Source organism: Borostomias antarcticus, assembly GCF_949987555.1.
Source record: "Borostomias antarcticus genome assembly, chromosome: 11".
Taxonomy (NCBI): Eukaryota; Metazoa; Chordata; class Actinopteri; order Stomiiformes; family Stomiidae; genus Borostomias; species Borostomias antarcticus.
Genome location: NC_140244.1, coordinates 8,467,119 through 8,475,051, shown reverse-complemented (window position 1 = coordinate 8,475,051; position 7,933 = coordinate 8,467,119).

Here is a 7,933-nt window from a genome sequence, read left to right as displayed (position 1 = left end):
CATCTATAGGGAGGGAAAGTAATCTCATCGCCCCCTAGTGGTAGCGTTCCATAATGCCGAGAGAATGAATGGGATTTCTCGACACGTCTTTTGAAAAATGATATCTTGGTCGACACCGAAAAGTTAGTAGAATTTTTTTTAATGAATGAAAAAGCATTCAATTTATAACAAACAGGGAAATATACAATCAATAACATTTCTAAGATGAGTTATTAACCTCAACATACAGTACAATATGAAGGATATAAGCGAAAATTAAAAATAAAAAAAAATACAGGAGCAGTTTGGCAAAGAATCCTGCCTACTTTAACTGTGAACCAGCAAGCAGTGACGTCACGGGATAGCCCGATTGCTAGCCTAATAGGACTGTAATACAACGTTACTGTAATACAATGTTACACGTTATGTAATGACGTTGCAGGGACCCATGTTGCCAATGTTTCTGCAACGTTGCAGTAAAGTCTAATTAGACTTAGGATGGTAAAGTTATTTTCGACCATAGATGGACATTGTCACAACATCGCCTGATGGTAACGTTGCAACTTACCTAAGTACAACTTATGTGCAACGTTGCTGCAACCCACTGTGTTAGTAGGGGAGTGAAGCAGGGTTCAAAGACAAGCTGAAGAATGCCAACAGAGAAAAGCATACAGTGGTTCGCAGCATGAGTAGCTGTGTGAGTATGTGAATATTGAATACAGGCCACGGTAGTTTGTCTGGGTAAGATTTTTTAAATAAAATAGCAATATGACTGGTATCAGCATATTGCCGCCGAGTGTGGTGAATAGCCTACGTTAATGGGCTGTTAGCGGTAGACTGCTCAGTCTAAACGTGACCCGTATCACAATCAGTCAGCGGGGTTGTGTATTGTTCACAACCTTGATTTAGGTTGATCACCTTCAGACCATTATTTACAGCATATCCCTGTCCTTGCGTGTGCTCGCTCGGTTTTGCGTGCTACAGTGCCTGTAATGGCGTGCACTGGAGTCCGTTGTTATGCCACTGTGTGTGCGTGTGTGTGTGCGTGCGTGTGTGTGTGTGTGAATGAGCAAGGAAGAGAAATATACCCCCCCCCCCATTATCCCAGATTCAGATTTTAAGATCAGCACCTCAGCACCCCCACTCAAAATACCTTCCCGCGTCCCTGACCGTTAACATCCGTGGTACCGCACGGTACCACTGCTGTGGGATAAGCTCAACATCAACAGCGATACTACTAAAATCAAAGTACAAAATCCAATAGCAAGCGGGTGTCTACGCGCCGTCCAATAACTGCTCGCGCTGGCTAGCTGGCACCTGCTGTCAAGGACGTGAGGTGAGTCAGAGCAACTATGGCAGGAGGGGGTGCGAGCTCATGCTGCCGCGCCACCAACATTACTCCAAAAGTACAATTTGGAATTATTTGGGGTTTTTGGCCGATGAAGAAAACAAACCTGTTGACTACGGTGACCATTTGCAGGAAGTGTTTAAAATCCATATTAGCCAAGGGGGTGAATACATCAAACCTCGTGAAACACCTCAAAGTGAAACAGTGAAAAGTGAGCAGCTGCCTGCAGGCGGTTGAGGAGGACTCAATGGCGGTTAGGAATATACTGTTATAGGAGTAATTAGCTAAGATATTTGCATGCTGTGTCAATACAATAATGGGGATTCTGAAACTTTGAAAGACTTGTTGTAACCACAGTTGCTAACTTTAGCTAACACCACCCTAGTGCTAGCGAGCAACTGCACAACAGTCACTAAGCCATGTGTGTGTTTAGCTAGCTAGCTGCTAACGTTAGCAAGCACAAGCCTAGAGCTAGCTATACTGTAGCAACTGCACAATAGTCACTAGCAAGCCATGTGTTTTGATTAGCTAGCTAGCTAACAACATAAAGCTGAAGTGAAAAGAGGATGCTGTTGCAGCCTGCAAGTCATATTTAGAGCATTTATTTTAGCATGTGTTTACCATACCGCTCCCATGATGCTCTAGCCTTTCTTGCTCTGAAAATGTAATTTAATGTAATTTATTGCTCTATAAATGTTCTTAGCCGTTAGACAAATATATTCCAGGAGCTTGCTCCAGGTTGCCCGTTTTAATATCTGTGTTGCTTTTATGGCTCTGTGTGCTACTAACCCTGTTCTGCCTCCCCTCTCCCTAGTGCCTCTCTCTCTCTCTCTCTCCTACCTTCTAACCAGGTTCAGTGGATGCCCCACTGTCACCAGCAGACCACCCTGAGTCCGATAGATACCCCTGTGTCTGCTGTGGATGTCGTAGCATTTAGTTAACACACACACGTACACACAGTGTAATGGAATTACTTATCTAGTAAAAAGGATTTACCAAGATTCGCTCAAAAGGTTAAGTCTGGTTTATTGTGAAAACATACGAGCGCAAGGACTTCCTGGACAATGCAACAAGAGTGGTTTATCCAGCGAAGTGAAGCCTTCAGCCTCTTGGGCTGACTTTTATTCAAGCAAAACACAGGTATGGTGCTTCCAGGATGTGATTGGCTAATCTATTGTACGTCATATGAAATGGCAGGCGTGGCCGTGAATACAGACATGTGACATGAGAAAAGGCGGCAATTCTTGGAGACAAAAGGACAAAGGATGGTTATTCGGGTGTAGACAGATTTCTAGGTGTATGGCCTCCTGGAGGCCATTCTGTAGGTTAGCACAGCTATGTGAACGGTTGAAGGAGGTGGTGAATTACAAAAGGAGAGAGAGAACAAAAGGTTTAAGGTGTTTGGATGTAAATTCTATAACAATCCCCCATTTGTGCCTGAACAGGTACACAAAAATAAAATATAAAATCCAAACACAAAGTGTAAACATTCAGCTATGCTATACATGTGGAAAGTAAGTAATCTCTCCACTAGGTGGAGCAAAAAAAAAAAAAAAAAAAATTATTGTGAAATATTTAACCAAAAAATAGATTATTTTCTTTCCAAGTGCAAAATCACGCACCAAAACCCCTTGTTTCAGAAATATGACAGGAAACAAGGTAAAAAAGATGACATGATTATATACTATTTATAGTCTAAAAGTGGACAACCATTCACCAAAAACCTTGATTTAAAGTTTGAAACAAGGTAAAAAGATGAATGGTTACCAGTGTAAGAAGGGCAAAAAACCTCTTGGTCAATTTAGAGGAAAAACCCAAACTTATTTATCAACTCATGTTTCAACCATTGTAACTCTTGTAAACAAATATGATATTTTTTCAAGATAATTTCAAAGTTCATTCACTCTTGTTGTGAATAATCGCATGTAATTTCTTCTGGATCATAGCTTCCATGTTTGCGTCTCTGAATGTTTAATGTAGGTTCCAGTGTGTGCGGTTGGAGGTGCAGTCATTGCTGTTGAGCTTGTCCACGTTATCATAACAACAACCACGAGAAGGAGGGGACCGGCAAGGTCAGTCTCCGATTGTTCATCAGAGGAGAGGACAGTGTGGCGGTGACCGCTTTGCCCTTGAGATCTCTGGTTCGGCTGCATGGACCGTCCTCTCAGCTACTTTTGACAGCTATTCCACACAGGCCAGAATGCCATGGTCTTGATTGTTCCATCTTTGACGGGTAGGTTCACCCCGCTACATCTCTTTGACGGGTAGGTTCACCCCGCTACATCTCTTTGACTCCATGTTTTCTGGCCTGTTCTCAGGCTGCTCATCTGCTCCTTGGTTTGGGACGCAACGGCGTCGAAGTTCTCTCAGCTACTCTGGCAGCCGTCTGCGTGGTGAGTTGAATCTGGTACGGCCCCAGGTCGCGGATCAGGACCCAACGGCCTGGTTGGAGATGATAAGAAGAAGCCCTCTCTGGCGTCTGGAATGGTCACCTTTCCTTAGTGGGGACTTCATACGGGGCAGGTCAGCAATGTCTTTGAGAGACATGGGAGGAGAGACCTGTGAATCCACAGATGAGAGAGACAACAGAGACAAAACAGAAGAGCAAAAGGAGAGTCCTCTGGTCTGGTCTCCCTGTTCCCCTCTTTGAGTCCTCTGGTCTGGTCTCCCTGTTCCCCTCTTTGGTCAGGAACCCCCTCTTTGGTCAGGAACCCCCTCTTTGGTCAGGAACGGTTATCAGCAGTCTGTTGAAGATACTCAGAAACATCGTAAAGTGCAAGCCACATTCTATCATCCCCTCTTCCTGGCAGGAGATGATCCTGCTTTGGGGGAAAATGGTGTTATTCAGTCAGGAAAACTTAAACAGGGTGTCGGTTCAAGTGTCATTAGAGCCAGTCGGGCTCGTCAGTCTATGTAGTTTGTCAGTGGGGATCTAGCTTTTGTCCATTTACCGAATCGGACAGTAGCAGGGATCTAGGCTCTGCAGTAGCCTACAGTGACATCAGGGGCAGTGTAAGAATTACTTTAACACGCCCAGTCCCCAGTCGTGATCAAGGCAATTGGATTTGGCTCTAGAATTTCTCTCGCGATATTATGAAATAAAAATAAAATAAAAACATTCTCGTCTCAACAAAATAACCCCCCCTAAGGGTAAAAACAAATTCCCTGAAGTCAGGATAAAACAGAGATGGGGGGAAAAAAAATGCATCACTCAAATAAAATAACACTGAAATGAACTCGCTTCATTTACAATTAACAAAACATCAATTATCAATCGATCAATCAAAGCTTTATTTGTATAGCTAATTATTAAATATTGTATATCTAAAACTTCCCTCTTCTGCATTTGAGGACAGAGTATTGGGCACGCTTCGGACAAAATGGTCTCTTCCCTATGTCATACTTATCTGTCGTTCACGGTGAGTCGGTGACATGGCGTTGGCCCTGCATCCCACGAACCACAGGTCGGTAACCTCCATCTTCACCTCCGGTCCCGTGCCCGTCTCCTGGTTCGGCATTCACCCATCACTCCCGGAACGACAGTTGTCTGTAAAAACACTCAGACCCGATGAATGTGCCTCAAACTATAAACATGAGATATTTAACATACACATTAAAAATATATAATTGGGTTAGGAGATGCTGTATTCAGATTAAGACACTGGCAAACATTATCTATCCCCCCACTATCATGCACAAACCTTACGTCCTCAGCTATATCTGTCTTGTCCTGTTTATTAAAAAAAAAAGGGTCTATATTGGCTATTAAAAATCTACCTTGTGGGTTGTTCAAGGGAACTCCAGCAGGTGGCGCCGAATCCCAGGTTTGAGAATTCTCCATTTCTTTTATCTTGCGGTAACTGTGACATTCTCTAATCCAGTGACCAACTTTACCACAATTAAAACATGTATCAGGTCTGTTTCCCTTCCTGTCTTTCATCCTGTGATCTGTTCTGTTTCTAACACTACGGTTCTTATTGTTCATGTGACGGCCCTGTTGTCGTTGTTGGTTGGGAGCAGACGGAAAAACAGAGTTGGGAGGCGGGGCGGCAGCTACAACAGCGAGTGAAACAGACATGGTTCGGGAAGGATGTGTGAGCTCTGAGTGTCGAGTCGGCGTGATAGAGTTCAAACCGGAATGACTAGGAGGGGGAAGGGACTCTGAATATTCATCTCTCTGATTAACTTCCTCAGCTACGCTTCTTTCTGACTTGAAAAAACACTCATGTGCGACTATTTCTCACTTCCTGAATGCATTCCAATCTATCGCATTTCCAGGCTCCCTTCCTAATCTAGTCATCTCAAACACCTCTAGCTGAGCCCGAATCTTAGCTAGAAATTTAACACCAAGTGTCGGATGGGGATGTAAGAAATCGAAAATGCTTTAGCGCATAACGAAATCTGCCAACAAAAGCTCACAATAATGCTTCAGCGCAACAATCTCATCAGGGCTAGACAAACTGACGATATCAAGCGGCAAGCTAGCAGTAGAATCCCTAATGAACACGACGCAGCCTAAAACCCCAAAACAGCAATGAAAGGAAACCTTAGTTAACTCACGGCGGGAAAGAATACAATTTCGAAAGAAACAAAGACACATTAAACCGCTAAGAAACTCACCCAGCAACTGGTCCTTTGTTCTCCCTCTGGCTCGATGGCGGATCACGGGAGAGTGGAGTGGTGTTTTTCTGCGTCTCCCAGGCGACCAGCTACTAGATCTAGCAGTTAGAATTTAACAGTCTAAACAGTGTACAAAATGTAAACAATACCAACCTGGATAATAGGCGCGCTTAACAAACAATACAAGGCAAGAGCCGAAGCTCAAACAGTAAACAACAAAACGAACAACCCCGTGTAGGGACACGGAACACAAAAGACGAACAAAGGCCCACGTTACAACACTCGGCTGACCCCCAGCCCTCTTGGTTGGAAGCTACCCAACCACCCGGGATAAAGGGGAAAACGTTTCTCCAAGAAACGCGGATTGGACACACCAATCACTCCCGTAGCTACATTAGTTGGTAATCGTTCTAAAACGAAACATCAACAATCACTTCGAAGCTAGTTGGCAATCGTGCTAACACGAAACATCAACAATGGGGCTTAAGCTAGTTGGTAATCGTTCTAAAAACGAAGCATCAACAACAACGAGTGCCCTACCCTCGGTAGGAAACACCCAACTCCCCCCGCGGGGCTTTGTTTTCAGAACACGCCAGACCAACACAATCCGAAACTAAAACAAGGCAAATACAACTCAGAACCATAAGAGGGTTCGTTCAAACGTACCTGTGAGTTCAAGAAGCCAGTGGAAGAACTGAGGAAATAATCTCAGCGTGCGCTCTGGCGCAAGAGAGAAGATTGACTTTCCAAGCCCACTATTATGGACCGACACGTCTGTCGACCAATTCATCCACTGGAATCCCGAAGCAACCTGAGATAGTTCTCCCTTTTCGCCATTTCCGTCGCCAAATTGTAATGGAATTACTGATCTAGTAAAAAGGATTTACCAAGATTCGCTCAAAAGGTTAAGTCTGGTTTATTGTGAAAACATACGAGCGCAAGGACTTCCTGGACAATGCAACAAGAGTGGTTTATCCAGCGAAGTGAAGCCTTCAGCCTCTTGGGCTGACTTTTATTCAAGCAAAACACAGGTATGGTGCTTCCAGGATGTGATTGGCTAATCTATTGTACGTCATATGAAATGGCAGGCGTGGCCGAGAATACAGACATGTGACATGAGAAAAGGCGTCAATTCTTGGAGACAAAAGGACAAAGGATGGTTATTCGGGTGTAGACAGATTTCTAGGTGTATGGCCTCCTGGAGGCCATTCTGTAGGTTAGCACAGCTATGTGAACGGTTGAAGGAGGTGGTGAATTACAAAAGGAGAGAGAGAACAAAAGGTTTAAGGTGTTTGGATGTAAATTCTATAACAACAGACATACACCAGTCCACTTCTGGCTTTAGGCCTGGACCTTCCCCTCACCCTAACCCGGGTCCGTATCCTTTTCCTACCCTGACCCCTGCCTCTACCTGGACCCAGGCACACTCACACACACACAGACATACACCAGTCCTGGGCTCAGATCCCCTCACCCTAACCCAGGTCCAGGCTTGTTTCTGTTCAGGACTGGTAGGACGGAAGCTAGTCATGCCACTGAAATAACTGTGAATTGAAATTATATGAAATAATGTCTGATAAATTAAGATAGGTGTCGCCTGGACACATCAGTTCCAATGCTTCCAATGCTAATCCAGCACAATAAGAGCGGGATAGCCAGTTAGCTTATGAGCTCACAACAACTAGCAGCAGCTTCCATAACATTCATTGGGGTTAGAATAAGGGTTGGGACAGGATCTGACCTATAAGGCAAGGGGTGAAGGTTGGAGTGAAAGGATGAACATGTGGACGTTTGAGGTATAGTCCCATAAAGTCATGCCCCCCGGGTCTTGAATCCCAGTCTCCCGAGTGGGAGTCCAATGCTGACCACTACTCTACTTGTGCAGTGGAGATCAATGGGTTGATTTTGGTGTGCCGGGACTACTGCCTCTTGTGGTGTCAACAGAGAGATGAAGGCCAACATTGTCGGGAGTAAGGGAGGGAGTGA